Source organism: Lepidochelys kempii, chromosome 21, assembly GCF_965140265.1.
Source record: "Lepidochelys kempii isolate rLepKem1 chromosome 21, rLepKem1.hap2, whole genome shotgun sequence".
Taxonomy (NCBI): domain Eukaryota; kingdom Metazoa; phylum Chordata; order Testudines; family Cheloniidae; genus Lepidochelys; species Lepidochelys kempii.
Genome location: NC_133276.1, coordinates 1,845,928 through 1,868,975, shown reverse-complemented (window position 1 = coordinate 1,868,975; position 23,048 = coordinate 1,845,928). Strand labels below are relative to the sequence as shown.

Sequence of the window (23,048 nt, the reverse complement as noted above, 5' to 3'; positions counted from 1 at the left end):
ACCCTTTGAAAGCTGAAAATAGAAGGCAGCTTCCTTGCCAACTACAGATCAGTCACACAGGTTTATTGTGGGGTTGGTCAGCAGTGCTGAGTTATTGGCAGCATTGAAAGTCTTGCTTCTGGAAAGTGCAGGGGTTGCGCATGCTGTTCAGTTATTGTAGAGCCATGGGATTTTACAAGGAACGTACTGTACAAACACAATCATGCACTGTCATTTATTTTTTAAAATACTGTTATGTGGATTTTTTCAAATTAACTATTTTGAGCCTCCAACCTGGCTAGTATCCACTTCCTCTTCTAAGCTTTAACATTCACAGAGCCATTATCAGTTCACTATCTATCACAGTGAGGGGGAAGACAAGATATATTCCTGCAAAAGTAGGGCAGCACAGGAAATGCAGACTAGCCTTGGGAGGTACCGATCTTACCACAGAGAAGGACAGTGTTAGAGCAGTGGACAGGGCAAATTAAAAAGTGACTGGAGTGTGAAATAATTTGGGAAGCTGGTTTCATTTTCTATAGGAAGTTAATATATGCTGGCTAGCATCCATATATTACGCTGATAATACCACTTGCAATACACAGTCTAAGCATTTGAAGTATTAATGTAGCAGTTATATAGCCCAGATTGCCCTGTACCTTTGTTATAATCCAGTACACTTATGCTAAGTATCCCATAACACTTTGCATTAGCTAAAGATGGCCAGCCCTCTGTGGAGATAGAGGCGATTAGGGACTATTTAGAAAAGCTGGACGTGCACAAGTCCATGGGGCCGGACGAGTTGCATCCGAGAGTGCTGAAGGAATTGGCGGCTGTGATTGCAGAGCCACTGGCCATTATCTTTGAAAACTCGTGGCGAACCGGGGAAGTCCCGGATGACTGGAAAAAGGCTAATGTAGTGCCAATCTTTAAAAAAGGGAAGAAGGAAGATCCTGGGAACTACAGGCCAGTCAGCCTCACCTCAGTCCCTGGAAAAATCATGGAGCAGGTCCTCAAAGAATCAATCCTGAAGCACTTGCATGAGAGGAAAGTGATCAGGAACAGCCAGCATGGATTCACCAAGGGAAGGTCATGCCTGACTAATCTAATCGCCTTTTATGATGAGATTACTGGTTCTGTGGATGAAGGGAAAGCAGTGGATGTATTGTTTCTTGACTTTAGCAAAGCTTTTGACACGGTCTCCCATAGTATTCTTGTCAGCAAGTTAAGGAAGTATGGGCTGGATGAATGCACTATAAGGTGGGTAGAAAGCTGGCTAAATTGTCGGGCTCAACGGGTAGTGATCAATGGCTCCATGTCTAGTTGGCAGCCGGTATCAAGTGGAGTGCCCCAAGGGTCGGTCCTGGGGCCGGTTTTGTTCAATATCTTCATAAATGATCTGGAGGATGGTGTGGATTGCACTCTCAGCAAATTTGCGGATGATACTAAACTGGGAGGAGTGGTAGATACGCTGGAGGGGAGGGATAGGATACAGAAGGACCTAGACCAATTGGAAGATTGGGCCAAAAGGAATCTGATGAGGTTCAATAAGGATAAGTGCAGGGTCCTGCACTTAGGACGGAAGAACCCAATGCACAGCTACAGACTAGGGACCGAATGGCTAGGCAGCAGTTCTGCAGAAAAGGACCTAGGGGTGACAGTGGACGAGAAGCTGGATATGAGTCAGCAGTGTGCCCTTGTTGCCAAGAAGGCCAATGGCATTTTGGGATGTATAAGTAGGGGCATAGCGAGCAGATCGAGGGACGTGATCGTTCCCCTCTATTCGACATTGGTGAGGCCTCATCTGGAGTACTGTGTCCAGTTTTGGGCCCCACACTTCAAGAAGGATGTGGATAAATTGGAGAGAGTCCAGCGAAGGGCAACAAAAATGATTAGGGGACTGGAACACATGAGTTATGAGGAGAGGCTGAGGGAGCTGGGATTGTTTAGCCTGCAGAAGAGAAGAATGAGGGGGGATTTGATAGCTGCTTTCAACTACCTGAAAGGGGGTTCCAAAGAGGATGGCTCTAGACTGTTCTCAATGGTAGCAGATGACAGAACGAGGAGTAATGGTCTCAAGTTGCAGTGGGGGAGGTTTAGATTGGATATTAGGAAAAACTTTTTCACTAAGAGGGTGGTGAAACACTGGAATGCGTTACCTAGGGAGGTGGTAGAATCTCCTTCCTTAGAGGTTTTTAAGGTCAGGCTTGACAAAGCCCTGGCTGGGATGATTTAACTGGGAATTGGTCCTGCTTTGAGCAGGGGGTTGGACTAGATGACCTTCTGGGGTCCCTTCCAACCCTGATATTCTATGATTCTATGATTCTATGAAAGTAAGTCTTGGCTTGAGTAGATAGGAAAACTGTCAGTATCAGGACAGATATCTTCATAGCAACAGGAAAGGAGTCACCCATGCAAATCTAAGAGGTGCCTTCATGCCCCTTAGTACCAGGAATCTATGTGCTCAGAACAAAAATAAGGGAGCATCATGACCTGGAATGCATGGGTTCAGAACAAAAGATAAAGGGGTACACCATGATACCAGAAACAAACAAGATAGATAGTTGATTAATTAAATCCAGTTTCAAATGACATATGCAGTACCTTTTACTGGTAAACAAGTAGGGTGTACAGGGATGGATTTAGAGATGTAACTTTGGAGAGCACACCTTCTGCATAAGGGGAATATCACGGCACAGGACTGCTCTTTGGAAATTGGGTATCATACAGAACCTTCTTCCTGTACCATATTAATAAACCTGACTGACATTGATTATTTGGTCTCTTGTGTATATTTCATAACAAAATACCACCACAAAGTACAGCCAAACAACCACCCCTAGTGCCCTTACTAAAAGGAAATTGCTTTAGAAGTTAGTGCTGGACTCTCCCCTTATATCCAAAGAGTCAGATTAATACCATCAAAAGGGGGGATGGCAGGTGGAAGTGGGAAGAGACAGGAGAAATAATATCAAATGACTAAAATGTGCCTCTCAGAGAAGAAACAGACGTCTCTCCTTGAGCTAGGTACCATGTCAATGCTTCTATTCTGCTTGTGCGTGTGCGTGAAGCAATCTCTGAAGGTCACTAAATGCAGCTAAACTTAGCAATGACTGATAACAATGGAAAGTTTCAATAGGTGCCTACATGCTTGCCACAGAATTCATAGGGCTTGAATTCTTGTCTGCTTTGATGCAGCTCATGTTGCAACTTCACTATCAGGCCATCCCATTACATATAATTCAGGGTGCTTTAAAGTCTAATTTCACAGGCTGAAACCACCAAAGGTTTCCTGCAAGATTTTCCAGTTAGTCTTTGGCAGTTTCTAGGCATTTGGTTCATCCTTCCCAATTTCTCCTCTCTGGCCCACTCCTTAAATACAATTCTGCTACTCCATCACCCCCTCTGTTGGGCCCTGGGGTGGAAAGCAGCGCTGCTGTCTATGCTCAGGATTTTCATCACAAATCTCATGCTATTCGTTGGTTTCGGTAAAGCCCAGCTCCTGGAATCATGTAGTTACAAAGTATATCAACTTTCATTTTTAAAGTAGTACATTTCTAGCCAGCCTGGTTGCAGAGAAAAGCTTGAATGCATAAAGCAAATTTATGCCAAAGGCTCAGAAACAGCAGACAAATACAGAGGCTAGAATGTATTTTTTTTAGTCTCATGTTATTTTAGGGCAAGGGTCATAGTTTTTCAATGCTTATGGCTGGCCACACTGAGTAAAATTACACTCATACCAACAAGAAAAGGAGGACTTGTGGCACCTTAGAGACTAACCAATTTATTTGAGCATAAGCTTTTGTGAGCTACAGCTCACTTCATCGGATGCAACCTTGATTGTTATCTCAAACTGAACTGACTTGGGACTTCATTGTGCAGCCATAACACTACAATGTGTAGTTGTAAGATAGTTTCCATTATGAGCCCAAGAAAGTCAAAGGAAAATAGCATTTAGACACATTTCTGTATCTCAAAACAGACTGAAGATCCCTAAAGTTCTCCCTTGGTCTTTTGTCATGGTAAGCATTGCTAAAGGAGGAAGAGCTGCTCACAAACAGATTGCAGGGAGGATGTCATGCGGAAGGTAGAGCTCCATGCTGTAGGATGGACATAGCTATTTCATATTATGAAAAGGCCTTGTTTTGACTGAATGCCTCTCACCACAAGCAGCAGTTGAAACAAAGATCATGCACAAGAGCGAGTGCTGAACATTTGTGCTGACTGCAACAATGCAGGGAGAGGATGGAAGAACTTGAAAGGAGCAGATGAGCCAAGGACAAATGCTGTTTGTTTATACATTCGCAAGTGCTACTGACATGCTTAGCTGCAGTTATACTGACATTTCAAAACAGCACCCAATACCTTCAGACCCAGGGTACAGAGCAAGACAATTAGAGCACCCCAGACAGGAACCACAAACTAACCAGCCTGCCCCTTCAAACAACAGCTTTGCTACATACAACATAGCAGGCATTCCTACATGCACATGGGACCTGCTAAGGATTTACAGTGTAATCTTGTGAGCACTTATCTCCCCACCCCACAGCAAGACAGGCTCTTGAAAGTCACCATGGAGGAAATGCAGAAGCATGTGCAGCTTTAAGCAGGAAACAGAAGCTTCCTTAAAAATCAGGTAATTGTCAGTTGGCCCATGAGTCTCAGCACAGTTACTGCACCTGAGTTGTTGCAAACCCAAAACGCAGAACAACTATATCAGTGATAACAGAACGCTCTGTAAAGAAGGCATCTCAGGGCTGGGAAGCTCTTCCAGGACCCCATAAGCATGGCCTGGCAGGATAGCATATGGAGATTAATCCTACTCTGGCAAACTGCATCTTGTATTAACTTCGTGAGGAGAGGGTTCCAGGTATTCTGCTGCTGCAGAATTTGGCACAGCATCTACCCCTTGCTGAGCAATTGTGCTCCACAATCTAGATGTTAAATGAAAAGATGGAAAGAATTTCTCGTCGGTAGTTAGCGATTTTTCAAGGTTGACTGGATGTAAACAGACATAGCCAATTTAGGGAAGATAAAATGACTGCAGTCATTTTATCCATTTTGTATGTGTCCCAGCCAATACAAAATTGATACCTGCAATATATTCTCTAGAGTTTATCTTGTACATGTTTTAAATGCCTATATACCAGGGCTTCCACCCCTTCACTTGAGTAGGTTCTACCAGGGTGGATTTGATTTAAATCAAATTGATTTAAATCATGATTTAAATCACTAGTCAGGAAGACTGGATTTAATAATGGATTTCTACATAAAAGTGCATTCTTGTTGGTTATTATAATCTTAATACATTTTCTTCACAACTCAGAGATAGATGTAGGTTTCATTTTTAGAAGGTACACGCTATACATTTTTAAAGTGATTTATTTTGAAAACTTTTCAGATTAGTTTTTCAGCTATATCAGAAAATGAATGATTTTTTGGTTATTTCATTTACCAAAGGTAATTGAAGCAGATATTTATGAAGTCATTGGGAGGTGAACTATCTCCAGTTCAACAGGTTAATCATTAATATTTGGAGGATTTTCTTGCCATTCTGTATTAGGAGGAGAACATCACCACACAGACATTTAAATTATTTTATTTAATTAAAACAACGTTCGGTTTTATGGATTTTTTCTTCAACAGCAAACATATAATATTTTAACAAAACAAGCATATGAATTTTTGAATTTAGTTCAACATTCAAGTTTTTTAAAATCAGGTTTGTTTTTGTTAAAATTGTTTTTAACTAAAATAGTTAAATTAAATATTAAAAAACAAAAAACAAAAATTAAATCAACTATGTCAGCCAGGTCAACATGAGAAACTTAAAATATTGGCTTCTGCAGCTAACTTGGTTGTCTTCACCTTCATTTTCCTGTTTGTTCATAATCTGGAAAAGAAAAACAAGCTTTCCTGCTTTTTCAGGTCCCAAACAATTTCTCAATTTATAATGAATTAGTCCAAAGGAAGAAAATATTCTTTCTACACTGGCAGAAGAAGCTACTGCTGTTAAAAGTGAGATTATCACTTCAACAGTCTCTGAATCCAAGTGCTTAAGTGACTTCCACCAGTTCACTAGTATGACTTTCTTTAAAACATCATCAGCAAATATGTAATTTATTTGAGCATAAGCTTTCGTGAGCTACAGCTCAGCAAATATAATACTTGAATCTGATGAGGTTCAATAAGGATAAGTGCAGGGTCCTGCACTTAGGATGGAAGAATCCAATGCACTGCTACAGACTAGGGACCGAATGGCTAGGCAGCAGTTCTGCGGAAGAGGACCTAGGGGTGACAGTGGACGAGAAGCTGGATATGAGTCAACAGTGTGCCCTTGTTGCCAAGAAGGCCAATGGCATTTTGGGAAAGGATGTGGATAAATTGGAGAGAGTCCAGCAAAGGGCAACAAAAATGATTAGGGGTCTAGAACACATGACTTATGAGGAGAGGCTGAGGGAGCTGGGATTGTTTAGCCTGCAGAAGAGAAGAATGAGGGGGGATTTGATAGCTGCTTTCAACTACCTGAAAGGGGGTTCCAAAGAGGATGGCTCTAGACTGTTCTCAATGGTAGCAGATGACAGAACGAGGAGTAATGGTCTCAAGTTGCAGTGGGGGAGGTTTAGATTGGATATTAGGAAAAACTTTTTCACTAAGAGGGTGGTGAAACACTGGAATGCGTTACCTAGGGAGGTGGTGGAATCTCCTTCCTTAGAGGTTTTTAAGGTCAGGCTTGACAAAGCCCTGGCTGGGATGATTTAACTGGGAATTGGTCCTGCTTCGAGCAGGGGGTTGGACTAGATGACCTTCAGGGGTCCCTTCCAACCCTGATATTCTATGATTCTATGATTCTATAGCACTGTCTTCCTGAACCTGTGAGCAGCCTGAAACAATGGCTCCAAGAGGGGCAAATGGCCCTATTTGTAGCAATGCATTCATTCAATGGTAACTGTGAATATTAATTCACATATGACTATGGGCTTTTCTCCACTTACGGGTAGATCAAGGCTGCAACCATCAATCCATCAGGGGGTTCAATTTAGTGGGTCTAGTGAAGACCCGCTAAATCGACCGCAGATTGCTCTCCTTGTTACGGTGGAGTACTAGAGTCAATAGAAGAGTAAGGGGAATTGACGGGAGAGTGTATCCCATCGACATAGCATAGGGTGGACCCTGTGGCAAGTAGATCTAAACTACGTTGACTTGAGTTACACTACTAACATAACTCAAATTGCGTAGGTTAGATCGACTTTCTCTCGTAGTGTAGACCTGCCCTCATTTAGGATGAGCGTCCAGCTAGTGTGCTTATTCCACTGTCCTACACTGCCTTGATACCCGCCAGAGTGCCAAAAGTCTCAACTTCCTTTTCCCCGGTGGCCAAAACCTCCAGCGGCTCCTACAACATCATCAATATGAGTCATATCAAGAACTGAAAGTGCAGGGACAATGCAATATAGACTAAATTTCACCTAAAGATAGAAGAGACCACTATACAGAAGATATTGTTCATTTTCATACACGATCAATTAAAAAACTTTTATTTAATCTAAATGAAGCTGATGCAGAATTGGCAGCCTGAAGCATGAGAAACCCTGCTGCAGAATTTCATTCCATCCACCTGCAGATTACAAGGGACCTTGGGTCTACTCACCCCAGCTGAGAAGTACCTCGGGAACACTAGCCAGGACTCCTGAAGATCAAGAAACCTTCTGCTGATCACGCCAAGTACCATGAATGGTGATCTCATGGAAGTGTAATCTGGATCAAAACAGGTGGCTTCTGACAACCTCACCTCCAAATACTAGTTCATGTTCAGGCATTTGTGCCTTGAACCAGCATACAGCAGCAGCAAGAGGAAACAAAGCATTGGAGACTGTTTTAATTAAACCTTTAAAACTCGTTTAGTCTCTGTTTGACACCGCCACCACTCATTTCTTTTTTGCTAGAAACATATTTAGACAGCTTTTTGGCCAACACATGACCATCACGAGCAGAACCAAGTCACACTGTAGCTCTGACAAAAGAATCATTTACAACGTATTCCCCCTAAATAAACCCCATTAGTTTAACTATGCTCCCAAGCCCAAAAGGAGCGTTTCTTCTCATTATGTCAGGTGACTGCAGCTTCCACTGAGCTCACTCAATACAGAGAGAAAGTCACATAAATTGGAGCTTTAATGCAGATTAAAGCACACAGGCATTTGAGAAAGAGCTCAGGATTTACAGATTCATGGCCCACTTCTCCAGCAAAATGAGATGCTACACACTGGCTAGCAACTGACAAGTGCTATTCAGACTAAATACTCACGTGGCTGACAAGACATGCTTACAACCAGAGTGGAGATCAGAGAGGGTAGGAGAAGGCCCTGTGCAGGGTAAGACACACATGTCTAGAAACCACATCTTAGGCCATTTTCACTCTCAATACCAAAAGCAGATAGTCTACCATAAGGATTGTTAGCTTTTTCTGTACAATTTAACTCTTTCAATAGCATCTAAACAAATGTATGATTTAAGAAGTTAACGTCACTTTCCAGAGGAGATTGCATGCACTAGTTTCCAACTATCTCCTACTTTTAGAGTCATATTGAGCGTTCATAAGGATCAATGAACTTCCCCTTTCAGCTGCTGTTATACCAAGATTCTGGACTAGTCCAGTGCAACATTTGAGGACGAGGCTACGAAGAGATCAATCTTTCACCCACTCCGGGAAAACTAAGTTGACTGATCTTACTCAGACTTGGATTCGTTTGCCCTTTCCCAGCAACCCTCTCCCCCTTCCCAGCACAGACTAAGATTGCATCATTTGATAAGCAACAGAAATCTCAGTAGGCTATTTCTCCCCCCTCCCAATTTAAATCTAAGCAAAGAGAGAATTACAAACTGCAAGTCACTGCTAACACTAGATTGAAGTAGGAGTTTCACTAGATCTGAAATCACAAAGCAAAATTCGTAGAGAATAGTGCCAGACGAGACCATTAGGGCTGATTTGCATTACCAATTCTGCATGCTACATTTTCCCTCCAGCCACTGAGGAGACCAGTTTTAAAGGCTTCTCTCAACTGTGTTTCAGGTTTTATCTTTCCTATTTCTTTCCTACCCTCATATGGAAGAAATTTCAGCCGAAGGAAAAGAACCACACCCAGAAATAGGAGTCAGTTCAACATGAAACATTTCCCCAAAACCCAAGTAATAGTCATGACACTTCCAATTCTGTTTTGGAATAGCTGCTACGTGTCAGACGTGTTTAGAACTCAAATTCACAGCTGCCAAGCAGTCAGCTACAGTTTGCCCTATTTAGGCATTAAAGTAGCCACATTTGAAGTAATTAAGGCTGGTGAGACCAAGTAACGACTGCAAGGGTTGCATCTTCTATGTTGTAAACTCTTTATAAATCCCAAGAATGAATCGCCTCAGGCAACCTTTTCTCCCTGCACGCCACCTTCCCCTGTAGCAAATGTGGTATAAGAGCTAGACTGAATTCCTTTTTGGCATGCAGGGCTGCAGACTCTGGAAGCAAGCCAGAATCTAGTCCCCTCATGTAGCTAGCACCAGGTCCTTCGGACTGCTATAGTCACCCCTTTTGTTTTATTTAGAGGTATAAAAGCAGAATATCCAGGATGTGTATTTCTACCACGCAGTAAATTACTGTATACTGAAAAGCCCAGCTTGGCAGAATTCCACAGCCAAAAACAGAAGCTCTCATTTAGAGACCACAGCAAAATGCAATGAAATATTTCTGCAGCAAGCCCTTCGCAAAATCTCCTTACAATGCCCCTTTATGAAGGTCACAGCAGTAGCCTTTGCACAGCTAGGACCAGGAGGGAGTGCTCAGGGTGGGTGTTTGTTGTTGTTAGTTTTCTGTATAAGATTATAATCCTGCAAGCATGCATCTCATCTTCCACATCTGCTGAATTGTTAGAAGCCATCACTGTGGAGCAGGGGTGGGCAAACTTTTTGCCTGAGGGCCACATTGGGGTTCTGAAACCGTATGGAGGGCTGGGTAGGCTGTGCCTCCCCAAACAGCCTGGCCCCCCGACCCCTATTTGCTCCTTCCCGCTTCCTGCCCCTTGACTTCCCCCCTCAGAACTCCTGACCCATCCAACCCCCCACTCTTTGTCCCCTGACTGCCCCCTCCCGGGACCCTCTACACCCCTACCTCCTGACAGGCCCCCCCAGGACTCCCACGTCTATCCACCCCACCCCATTCCTTGTCCCCTGACAGCACCCCCACCCCCAGAACCTCCGCCCCCTGTCTTCTGACTTCCCCCCGGTACCCACTGCCCCTTAACCAACCTCCCCACTCGCTGCCCTCTTACCTTGCCGCTCAGCAGCAGGACTGGCAGCTGTGCCACCTGGCGGAGCCAGCCATGCTGCCGCACTGTCCGGCAGGACTCACAGCCCCGCCGCCCAGAGCGCTGGCAGCGCAGCGAGCTGAGGCTCCCCAGGAGGGGGGACAGAAGGGGAGGGGCCAGGGGCTAGCCTCCAAGGCCAGGAGCTCAAGGGCCAGGCAGGACAGTCCCGCGGGCTGTAGTTTGCCCGCCTCTGCTGTGGAGGATGTTACCTTGAGCAATTATCAGAATTCATCCATGAAGGCTGAAAAGAGAGACTTCCACCCTTCTGACTTGCAAACAAGACAAAGCCTCAAGTGGGCAGGACCCAAAACTTTGTTCCCAGAGTTCATCACAAGCTCTAGTGTAGACAAGACAAGGATTTTTACTACCATGCCACCCTACCCTGCTCTGAGCTGTCTGACTAGCCCGTGACCCGTCACTGACAATAGGTATGCAGTTGAACAGGTTCTGAGCACCAATCTGCTTCAAATTCAGACAAACCACATTCAACGCTATTTCAGAAACAGAGGCCAAGACTGCTTGGAGCAAGGTTTAAGTAACACAGTAGCACGTTGCTAGAAGCTGCTAGGCCTTTTTCTCCACTAAAGCTCTCATCAATGGGAATTTCCCTCCCCAGAATTCCCTGGTGGAGATTCACATGAATTTTACATGCTTTACAGCGTTTGGACACAAGTGTTTTACTTTTTACCTATTGTTTTGTAATACAGTAGCAACAGAAGGTCCCAGCCAACAGGAAGGCCCCAGTATGCTGGGTGCTGTCTAAACACACAGCAAGAAACAGTCCCTGCCCCACAGTGGTTATAATCTAAACCCACAAGCTAGCTCAAGACGGGGAAGGGATAGACAGGTGAAGTGACTGGCCCAAGGTGTCAGAAGGTGCTGGCAGTCAGGAATTATTCCTGTTGCTGTTTTAGAAAGTCTCCCCTTGTAGCACTAACTGCAAAGCAGAACCCAATTCTCAGTGTCTACACTTCAGAGGAAACAAGAAAAAACCCACAGCCCCTGGAACAAGGATTACCTACTATTCCTACTAAAGCCAAACATTGTGTTTTTCCCTGGGCCGTAAGATTTGGCATGCCACTGACCCATTACCGAAGCCATGGTCAGCGTTCTAAAAATAAATTCCCGAGTAAGATGCTCTTATCAGGCTTTATTTATGTTTATCTGTCTTCCCACTGATTACATCCTCATGCATTTGGGAAATATTTTGCTTCTTCCTGCTGCTGCAGAAGCCAATCCAGCTGCCTCCAGTTTAACTTAATCTGTCCAATAGCCACATGGCATCTGGAGCTTCAGAGACAGGTGTTTTCAGTAGATCTGGGCATTAGCAGAGGCGTAGCCATCTCAGCAAGCCTTGCTCTGCTTTCCATTCAGAGTGTACTAAGCAGCAAAGTGTAGCATTAATTGCTCCTAAGAACAGCACCAGGAGCTGGACAGGAAGAGCCAGTCTTTTGGAAGAGAGGCACATGGAAAATGCAACTGGTTTAATCTTCTGCTTCTTTCCTGCTGCTCACTGCCATCTGCATGCTCCACGGGCAGCATTTTAAAAGCACTCTCATTCTTCCAAAGGAGCCAGCAGGCATCTCTAACATGTCCAAATTAGAAACTTAGGCACTTCTGAAAACCTTACCCTTTATTTTCAATCACAATTTAGTTTCTCTCGTAGAATGACAAATTGAGCCAAGTGCACACAGCCTCCGCCAGATCCAGCCCAGGCTCCCTTCCCACCACACACACTCTGCTGCCCTCCCCCGGCGAGAGGGCAGGAGAGGTTGAATCTGTCCCATCTGATAGTTTCCCTCCCTGTATCATAAACAACTAGTCTCTACCATGCCAGCTCCCCCAAGCCCTCCCTTTCCCCCACAAAAAAAACTGCACCCATAGCACATCCCCCATATTGAATAAAATGAACCAGTTACAACCACCCTCATCTTGTAGCCTAGAGAGACTACAAGTATCAGAATGCTCTATCCCACCTTAATTTACAGACCACATGCTAGAACCCAATCAGATGCATTCCTCTGTTATAAAGAGCTCGCAAAGCAACCCAAACTCATTCCCAGGGCTAGCGAATCTCCTATGAGGATGGAAACAGAGGCCTGCTAAACACTAAAGAACCAAAGCCAAGTCTAACGGCTGTGAAATATGATGAGTTACTATCTGGACTCTGCTCAGGGAAGTCTGATTGTGTAATGGTTGCTATTAGCAGTTACAAAACAGTGACATCTGAGATCAGGCAAGAAATAAGTGAGCTACAGGAAGTGGTACTCTGTGGTAACTTGTTAAATACTAAAAAGAACAGGAGGACTTGTGGCACCTTAGAGACTAACCAATTTATTAGAGCATGAGCTTTCCTGAGCTACAGCTCACTTCATCGGATGCAAACCGTGGAAAATACTTGTTAAACACTGAATCTTCTAATCAATGTACCCATTATACAACACCACCCCAATTCTAGCGGAATGCAAAGCACTTGACCCCACACCACCTCTGCATCACTAGATCAGTTTACATCGCTTCCTATCATCCAGGCAGTACACGTCACAGAGCAAGGGGTAGTGTTACACAGTGTAAATTCAGGTGGGAATTCTGCCCCCAGCCATAAGCTTAGTCTGGAAGAACCCTATGACAGCATATTTCCTTACTGGTTTGCAACAAGAGTGCATGCTCCTGAGCAACTCACAGGCCTTTCCTCCAGTTGGAAGTGGTTTTTATTGCTTCAAAGTCAACAGTCCTTGCCTGGGCAGGAAGGAGCTGAATTAGGGCTCACTGCAAGCTAATGAAACAGCAATTCTGCTGGCTTTAAGCGGATTTAGAGAATTAGGTTGGGGGACAAAAGTCCACTCCATACCCCTAGCTGGGGGTTTAACCCAGCTGCACATGGGATATATGACTCACAAGGGCTCTGCACTACACAATGGGCAATTGAGGACCTACTCGGTCACAGTATTTGTGCAAGGGGTGAGATAAGGTCAGCAGCAGGCATCAGGGAACTTAAGGACATCAACCCACAGAAAGAGCTGCAGACAACACTCATTGTTTCATGCTATCAACAGTTTAGTTTGTCCCACAAGTAAATGGTAGTACCATGACACCCCCAACTCACCCCCAGCCAGGCCTACTGTTATATTAAGAATGGCCAGCATCTCTTGAGATGCACTCCAATCCGCAAACCACAGGGTGACAGACTGATAAATGCCCAAAGGCAACACCCAATACTCATAAAACAGACTAGATAGCAGATGTTCTTATCTGTAGTCCAAAAAGGCAGCCTCCAGAAGCTGTGATACTATTATCAGAGCGAAACTATATACATCAGAAGTACTGGAGCTGCCCACTCACCCTCACATCCTTATGCAGGGCCAGCTGTTAGATTGGCACAGATTCCTTTTCTGATCTGTTGCCTACTTTATACCATCCCTTACTAAAATAGCCGATGGGTGTTGGCTATAGCAAAATCTCTCCAATCACAGTTGAGGGCAGGATGTTGTTTAAGCTTGGAATAAAATTCTGAAGGACGTCCTAGGGAAACATGCTAGAACTCATGAGTCAAACGTGGAAGTGGACTCTACCCCAGTCCCTAGTGAGGGGAGAGTGAATTGCTGGGGCTGAGACTCCATGTGGTCAGAGAGTTGGATTGCATGCATTATTGTGTCCCGTCTGTGATGGGACTGTAAGAGGCAAATGGAGCGACTCAGAAACGGAACAGGGGAGTGGATGGTATCACAAAAAAAAAAATGAGGCTTTTTTATATTTGAGCATCTGCTGCCTGTGGAGACACTCCTTGGCTCACAGACCTTGTGATGCGGATTCAGAAGATTCTCATAGACCAGGGAGATGGACTCAGCTCCTCCTAGTAGGGAGAAGGGGGAAAAAAGGGGAGTGGATTAGACTGGATTACCCTTGTGATCTCTATGATTCTATGACATGGCCAAAGAGCACCCTTTGTGTGTCAAGTGTTTGGTGACCCAGCAAATACAACCAACACTATGAACCACAACTGCCAATCCCTCGTTCCAGACAGGTGAGGAGTCAGACAAGGAGTGCTGAGAGCAGGTTTACAGCAGAATTTTAAGAGCACCAGAAGATTCGGAGAGGAAACACTTTCTTGGCCAAAATACTTCCTGTTAACAAGCATTTTCCTGAATTCACCTACAGCCAATTTGCCTTCTAACTAGGTGGGGACTAGAGTGGATTACTCAGATTCCCCAGGCTCAGCAAATAGAAAGTTTAGTGGTTGTAGAGGACATTGCAGGTGAAGTAGCACAGAAAAAAGTGAGGGGCTAATAGCAGAGACTTCACATCAGACCCTGTTAAACTGCACAGAGATAAAAGTTTCTTATTAAGCGATCTTTAAAGTCTGTCCAAGCCAGTAACAGGAATCAAATCACACAACAAAAAGGTATTAAATATCTTCAGGATTTAAAACACATACACACACCCACCCACCCACCCCCACTAAAAAAAAAAAAAATCACTACTAGGGGAAATAGAGGCCCCAGTCCACACTGCAGAGCTTGCTAAAGTAACTATATGAGGCCCTCAATTTAATTACTGTATTTAACAAGCATAGAGCCAGATCTCTGCAAGGCAGAAATAATCAAAAGCAGATTGTTTTGCTCCTGGCCTCATAGTATGCCTAATGCAGTTTCTTCACTTTCACACTGCACTAGGGCTGGTCAGACATCCACATTTCTATGGCTGGTCCATAGCTGTTCTTGCCGAGCTGGGCACCCAGGAAAAGGCATTTCAAAAATACACAGGCTATTTTAAGGGGATGGAGGTGGCTTCCAGACTCTGTGACCCCAGGAAGTGGAATTCACAATAGTGACCAGTGTGCTCACTGTAACAGAATGGGCATTATGGGGCAGCTACTAGAAAATTGTTAGTATCAATGCTCACCATTTCGAGCTCAGTGGGTGGCTCCGTGCCATGGAGGGAGATGGTCTTACTGCGTTTCTTACGTCAACGGGAGACAAATTTTAGTGCGGACGTGTGCACAAATAGGTTGACCCCAGCTGACTTACCGTTCACCCAACATAGTAGCACAGATGAGGCTTTAGACTATCAGGGAGTGTTTTAAAGTCATTTATGTGACAATGTTTGATCAGAAGTGGCTCCAAGTGTTAAATATAACCCTGCACACAACATCTTTGAATTTTACATAGTTGTACTCTGCCAGCTTCTAAATGATCTCTCATAAATGAGTCATACTAACAATGGTGGGAAGAGACCCACATTTCCTTGTAAAACTACTTCATATAAGCTGGTTTCATGAGGGGAGGAGGAGAAAAAAGTCATAAAAGCTGCAAGTGCAACAATAAAACCAGTGCCACAATGTTTAATTAGATTTAACTTGCAGTGGAATCTCTCCTTAGCTTACGTGCAGCTTTTGAGAAGTTTGATGCTCTTAGTCCAGTACCTAAGGGACCAGGACAGGTTGAGATCATGTCCAGGGCAGCATAGGGGAGCATATAATGCAGTTGCCCAATGCAATTGGTCTGTAGATTTAATTTTTAAGTCAGTATCTAGTTATGTAGTTATGTAGATTTCAAGCATGAGACAACACCCTCCACCCACCCCCATCCTTGCAAATAACAGAGCAAAATAGAGTTCTCCTCTTTTATGCTGTCAGAGATCTAAATTACAGACACTCCATCACAAGTACCATGCGTTCAGAACCAAAACTGGCACATTTTCCATTCATCTTCCCACTTCATACTATGCCCAGACAGTAGGGTAGCCTCACATACCATGTCTTCCAACAACAAGGTACAAAAGCACCCAAGAATACAGACAACCTGCATTGAACTGCCTTATTCATTGGTTTATAAAAGGTGTAATTTAGCATGAGCAGGGGACTCTTACACTTATATAAGACATGTTCAGGTACATAGAGGCAGCAATGAAAGTAAAATTCTTGTTTTACATTCAGATTTCAGACATCTTTTCATAAAAAAAACAGCTATTTTCATCATGATTTTCTATGAAGTAGCTTGATCAGTGTTCAGGGTTATCAGCTAGAACTGGCATCAGGAGATGGTCACACCAAATCTGAGAAGGCATGGAAGAATGGTAGAAACATCTGAACAGCAACTGGACCTCAATGGAACAGCTCCACACTTGAATGGGGTCATCCAACAGATTTGCTGCCTCCAGGAAAGGACAAGCTGCATAAACACCATCTCTACACTCATTTAATACAGCAATGAGAACTAGCAGTTCCTTGGGCTTCCGTCTGTCTGTCCGTATCCACCTGCTATCTCTTGTCTTGTACTGAGATTGTAAACTCTCTAGGACAGGGACAGCCCTTGTTGTGTTTGTACAGTGCCTAGGACAATGGGGTCCTGGTCCATGACTGCAACATGTAAGCACTACTGCAATACAAATAAAAATACAGCAGTGGCAAGTGGGTCATAGGAGACAAAGATGAAATGCGAAATGGGACAGCTACAGTGAACTTGTACAGTTTACATAGAGTTACACCTCTGAAACTTGGCTCCTAGATTATTATTCCAAATTTATGAACTGTTTGCCATCTACAGCACATTAAGGCCAGAACAGAATCACTGTGCAGGAGGTGAGACCAGAGGAGCATAACACAAGCCACAGAATTCCACCCAATAATCCTTATATCAAGTCCAATAATGTCTGTCAGAGACACAGCAAATCTTGTTTTAAAGACTGCAAGTGATGGAGAAACCAGCAAATCCATTGGTAAGCTGCTCCGCTGGTTAATTACTCTGATTGTTAAAAATGTAGACCTTATATGGCTTAGGAGTTCTTTGAGTTATTGTAGGTCTACTGGAAATAAGCCAGCCAATTCATACACTAGTCAACAAGAAAACAGATAGGACTCCACTCTTTGTATTCTCCTCCCATACAAGCTTCTATTACCTTTTAGCAATTTCAGTATCAAGGCTATAAAATGGCGCAAGGACATTAAAAGAAAAAACCCAAGTGCAATTAGGTCAGAATGGTGAAGCTCAATATTTTTATATGACAATTCAGTTGACTCTGGCTTGATCTTTACAATTCAGTCTTGCCCATTTAGCTAACACTTGCAATTTGTCAGTCATAAAAAACAGATCACTCTGAAGCACTAATACTTTATGTTACCAAGTTAAAAGTGTACAAAAAGAAAGCGGACTAATTCTTACCGTGTAACCAACAGAAGTCGGAAGTTTTAAAACTTGCGTTAAGTCACTTTTAAGCTGGGGCAGTCAATTATTTTCTGTCAAGATCCAAATTTTTTGGTCAAAGTATAGTCAAGGTCTAGACTCCAGAGAAAAAACAAACAAACAACAGTGATAATAATAAGTAAATAAAATGATTTCAGGGTCCATTCAAAAGCATCTGGCGGTCCAGATTTGGCCTGCAGTCTGCCTATTGACTAGCCCTGCTTTAAGCCATTTTCTTTTACTGTATGTAGAAATTAGGCTAGCTACTTAGAAAATGAAGGCCTACATTTTCTTAAGATAAAAGATTTCTTACCAGGTTTCAGAGCAGCAGCCGTTTCTTACCAAACAGCCTAAGCAATAGCACATGCACATCAGACATCCTGCGGTGTTAAAAACAAACACTAAACGCTGAGATCTGCTTAGGGAGTACTGATCTGGTTCAAACTGTTTATTTGGGCTACAATGGTCTGATTTCAGAACTACTGAGCACCTGCCATTCAGCAAAATCCTGAAGCTCTGCAGCTATTTAAAAAAAATGAATAAATCAGGCCATACATTTTAGCACCAGGAGCACATGAGAGTGCAAAGAACCAGTTAAATGCTATGTCTGTACAGTAATAAAGTTCTACTCTACTCCACAGGTCATTTCAGTACATAATGAGATACAGAGTGCAATCACCAGTGATTTTTTTTGTGGGAGTAACAGCAAGTGGACTAAAAGGGCTCCATTCCGTCCATATACAAGATATTAAGATGCAACTCACCTAAAAGGCCTCACACTTGAAACCTAAACTTACCAGGCTTGTCAGTGGGAGTTTTATTTGGAGGGGTTGAACAGGGGTGAAAGTAAGTCAACCGACTTACGGTTCTGGTACACTGGGTCCAGCTTTGGCCCCTGGAAGGGGTGGGGCCTAGGACAGAAGGGGCGGGGCTGAGGGGGGTCAGAGCCAGAGCCAGCCCCCTCCCTCCTTCCCCACTGGGGTAGCAGCAGCAGCCGCCCAGGGTTCCAGGGGCTATTTAAAGGGCCCAGGGCTCCCCTGCTTCTACTGCCACGGTCCTTTAATTAGCTGCCAGAGTCCTGGGGAAGTGGGAGCCCCAGGCCCTTTAAATAACTGCTGGAGGCCTGCAGCCTCTACCCCAGGGCTCCAGCAGCAGGGCTCTGGAGGCCCTTTAAATTGCCCCAGGGAAGCCAGGCTGCCTCAGTACAATGCACCAGCTCTTGCCAGTACGCCGTACCGGGGCATACCGGCTTACTTTCACCTCTGAGGTTGAGCTCTCAGACCAGAGACAAGCATAAGCAGAAGAGATGCTCTGTGATATGTTATGTTAGTCAGTAAAAAGCCTGTATAAATTATAAATCTCAACCCCAGAAAAGGTAAACCAGCAATATTTTCCTTCTTTTGGTACAGGGAATCAAAGAGGCTATTGGCAGTTATTTTGGGTACAGATGACCTAGAAGGACAAGAATGAACAACCCCTGAAGAGTACAAATGAAGTTTGCATATATTGTGCAGACCCACTCCTAACTAGAATTAGGTCCCTGTACTCCCCTTACAGATGGGGACACAGCATTAGCCACTAAGCAAAGTAGGTCACATTTTACTAGCTTATGACTGTAGTGCTGTTCCCTGGATTGCATCACAGTCATGAGAGACAGTGTCAAGCATTGCTCCCAACAACTCATAGATTGACAAGAACATGAACAGCTGAAGTGCCCTTCCAGAGCAAGGTCTTGCGCCATCTAGACAAACAGGAACTGCCTTATATTACAGTATTATATTAATAGAGCAGATACAAGCACATGGTTAAATGCAAAGAATCAAGAAGCAGGATGCACTCTGCATTTCAGGGTGTTCCTGATAAAAATAGCAAAAGTTTAAGAGCATCTTTAACTTCCTCTAAATTAATTCTTAGAAATGTTTCATTCACGCTCTTCATTTGGAAGAGCCCTCTAGTAGGTAAATTCACAAGTCCCCAGTGACATAGCTAGCTGCAGGAAGCAGTCCCCTCACTTATCCACCCATCCTTATTGCTACAGTGAAAGCCTTGAGGTGCAGGAATGGTGCAGTGTTTCATCAGCAGGAGTGAAAGGGGAAGTACAGAGAGAAGCAAGCAACAACCCCACAATGATATGTGCCAATATCCACCACTAAAAATCATTAACTTAACCAGCCTCATTGTGCTAGGACCACAAGCTTAATCAGTAGTAGAGTGAGGCAAGTTTCAGCATTGAAATCCTTTACACCATAGACTCCAAGGCTGTAACAGGAACTACCATTCAGGGTGACCCACACACAACATTCTGCTCACAGGAAGCAGCCAGCCAGGTATCCCCCTTTGTTGTTGTTGCAAATCTTTGTATAATAATAAGGGCTTCTCCCTTCCAGTCCCCAAAACAAACTTTCAGCTGCCAAATCATAATTCTGAGTTTGACTGGCACAGAAAGGAAAGACATGATGGAAAAGGGCTTCTGCTCTTTCCTAGCAAGTGTCAATTATAAGGCCATATCTATGCTATAGGTTTCAGAAGCTATAGTGGCATAGTTACTGAGCCATCACCGTGCTGCTGCAACTTCATAGCATAGATGCAGACTAGAGCAACAGAAGGAGAAACTCCACCTCCCCAAACAATGGTAGCTATGTTGGTGGAAGCATATTTCTGTTGATGTAGGTGCGTCCACACCAGTGGTTAGGTCTGCATAGCTACAGAGTCAGGGGTGTGAATTTTGCACACCCTGGAGCATCGTACCTATATCAACCTAAATTTAGTCCTAAGTTAGAGTAGCAGAAAAAAATTAAGATAGCAAAGTTTGTATTTTTAAAAGTTTCAAAGATTTTCTTAGTAAGAAAGAAGGGAAGAAATCAGGGACAAGAAAAATACAACACTCTAAATGCTTCAGGATGTAAGTGCGCAGACCCTCCAAAATATCCAGCAGATTTAAAAATGAATTTAGGAGAGAAACAGGATTAGCAAGTCGGGTACAGTAGACAAATGAAGAGCCGAAACATCCATTGCTCTATCATAGGGAGAGATGATTCCACACTGTATCGTTTTTTCCTGTATCTCTTCCCCTTTAAAAAAATAATATCATTACTAGATGGAATTACGAGTTCAGGCCTCCGGGAGCAAGCTAGCACCTAAAGAACAAGGGTCCCATTTTTTAAGTGACAAGTCATTTGACTTCTGTAACAGTTTTCAGAGGATTTGAAAGGATTTTATGAAAATTAAGCCTTAGTGCCTCTGTGATATAGGCAAGTAGTTTCCCTAAATGGGGGGAAATGAGGCAGAGGTTAAGCAACTTGCCTGCAGCCCACAGCAAGTCAGTAGCCGATCCAGGAGTAGAACCCAGAACTGCTAGACCACACTTACTACTGAAGAAAGCAACAAAGAATATAGGATTTCAGCAGAATAGTGTCTAAGCAGGGAACATTTTCAAAGTTTGTCAGGAAATGTCAGTAATTCAAAAGCTCAGACTGTTACAGAACTGAAGATGCACTAGACAAATCCTTTCCAAAAGTATATGGAGAAACTTTATTTGACCTAACCCAGAGCACATCCCTTGCAGCGATCAAAAACCTACTCTAAAAAGAGCCATATTGGTGATTTTGAAGCTAGCACTGCTTTGCAGCCTGGAATCACAAGTTCTTTCCTAGGGGAACACCAGCAACGTACCCAAAAAGTGAGGTTTGCCTCCTGGAAACTTTGTAATGTATCAAGTGCTGAAACTGTACTTTATGCTTTTCATCCCAGTGAGCACATCTATGCCAAAGTTAAGGAGAGTCATCCACAGCCAATTAAACCAACTACATTAAAACAAACATTTTGATGATAGTACAGTGCACCAGATTAATAGCCCTGAAACAGAAATCCTCTGTTTCTGCCCATATGTAGCAAAGGTACAGCATGGGAAGCATCAGCAAAGCCTTCCCACACACAATCCCCACTTGGGGACTGATTCTCCCATTCCTCCCAAACAAAGCCAGTCCCCCCAGCGTGGGGCTGTAATGGAATACCTTTAGAGGCAAAAAGTCCCCTATTAATACACTTCCCAGAACTCCCAAACCCCATTCCAACACATGCCTTAGCAGCTAAAGGCCCCACGTCCTTCCCCACAAGCCCTGTTAGCCACTTAGTGCCCCCTGACCTGGGACTAGAGAAAACTGAGGCCCTAGAGAGGAAAGGCCATGTGCCACAGAGAGCAAACATCCCCGATAGGGGCCCTCATCCATCAGCCGGCATGAGCTCAAACACCCCACCAGTGAGCTCTTACCTAGCCAGAAACCTACAGCACCCACTCCAGTGACCCCCCTCCCCCATATCAGGCTTCTATAGCCCTCCCCACCGCCAGTGGTTAGTCTCTAAGGTGCCACAAGTACTCCTTTTCTTTTTGTAAGTCTCCTGTGACCCACCCTCACATCAGGCTCCCCTACCCATATCTCCCATCCTGCCCCCAACCCCAGTACTTGCAACCCCTCCCCCACCCTATCCCCGCCCACCAGTGACCCCCCCATCCCATCCCATCCCATCCTAACCCCAACCCCAGTCTTTGCAACCCTACTCCCTCCAACGGCCACCAGTGACCCCCCCGCTTCATCCTGCCCCCAACCCCAGTACTTGCAACCCCTCCCCCGCCCATCCCTTCCCCCCACCAGTGACCCCCCCATCCCAACCCCAGTACTTGCAACCCCTCCCCCACCCTATCCCCGCCCACCAGTGACCCCCCCATCCCATCCCATCCTAACCCCAACCCCAGTCTTTGCAACCCTACTCTCTCCAACGGCCACCAGTGACCCCCCCGCCTCATCCTGCCCCCAACCCCAGTACTTGCAACCCTATCCCCGCCCATCCCTTCCCCCCACCAGTGACCCCAGTACTTGTAACCCCTCCCCGTGACCCCCACTCCAGCCCTTCCAACCCCTCTCACACGCCCCCGCTCCCCGGCCTCAGGCCGGTCCCGACCCCCGAGCCCGCCACGTGGAGGGGCGGCGGCCCTACCTGTGCACACGGTCCCCGCCGGCCGCTCCGCTCCCAGCCGGCTCGCGCCCGCCCCCCGGCTCTTTAAGGTCCCGGCCGGGAGCCCGCGCGCAGGGAGCGCAGCTGGGCGGGGCCAGCCCCGAGGGGCGGGGCGAGGCCAGCCCAGCCCAGCCCGGCCCGGCGGCGGCTGTCTGCCGCGCTGCGGGGGGGGGCGCTGAGGGCTGAGGGCTGCCGGCCTGGGGGGGGCGAGGCGCTGCGGGGGGGGCGCTGAGGGCTGCCGGCCTGGGGGGGGCGAGGCGCTGAGGGCTGCCGGCCGGGGGGGGCGAGGCGCTGCGGGGGGGGGCGCTGAGGGCTGCCGGCCTGGGGGGGGCGAGGCGCTGCGGGGGGGGCGCTGAGGGCTGCCGGCCTGGGGGGGCGGGCGAGGCGCTGCGGGGGGGGGCGCTGAGGGCTGCCGGCCTGGGGGGGGGCGAGGCGCTGCGGGGGGGGCGCTGAGGGCTGCCGGCCTGGGGGGGGGCGAGGCGCTGCGGGGGGGGCGCTGAGGGCTGCCGGCCTGGGGGGG

General features: G+C 45.5%; 1 protein-coding gene across 7 annotated transcripts in view; it reads right to left on the bottom strand.

Annotated features, from left to right (window-relative positions):
- Window positions 1–22,616, bottom strand: part of SLC16A1 (solute carrier family 16 member 1) — a 34,279-nt gene extending 11,663 nt beyond the window's left edge. Inside the window, exons 1-3 of one of the 7 annotated variants that reach the window (XM_073320511.1) lie at window positions 22,511–22,609; window positions 17,495–17,609; window positions 14,132–14,187 (exon numbers count right to left, since the gene is read on the bottom strand). The gene's annotated coding sequence lies outside the window, so the exon portion shown is untranslated. Of the gene's footprint in view, window positions 1–5,434; window positions 5,458–7,630; window positions 7,806–14,131; window positions 14,188–17,494; window positions 17,615–21,187; window positions 21,776–22,510 lie in introns of those variants that run through there. The other 6 variants (XM_073320512.1, XM_073320509.1, XM_073320515.1 and 3 more) reach the window with 6 other exon arrangements.
- Between the last annotated feature and the right edge of the window lie 432 nt (window positions 22,617–23,048).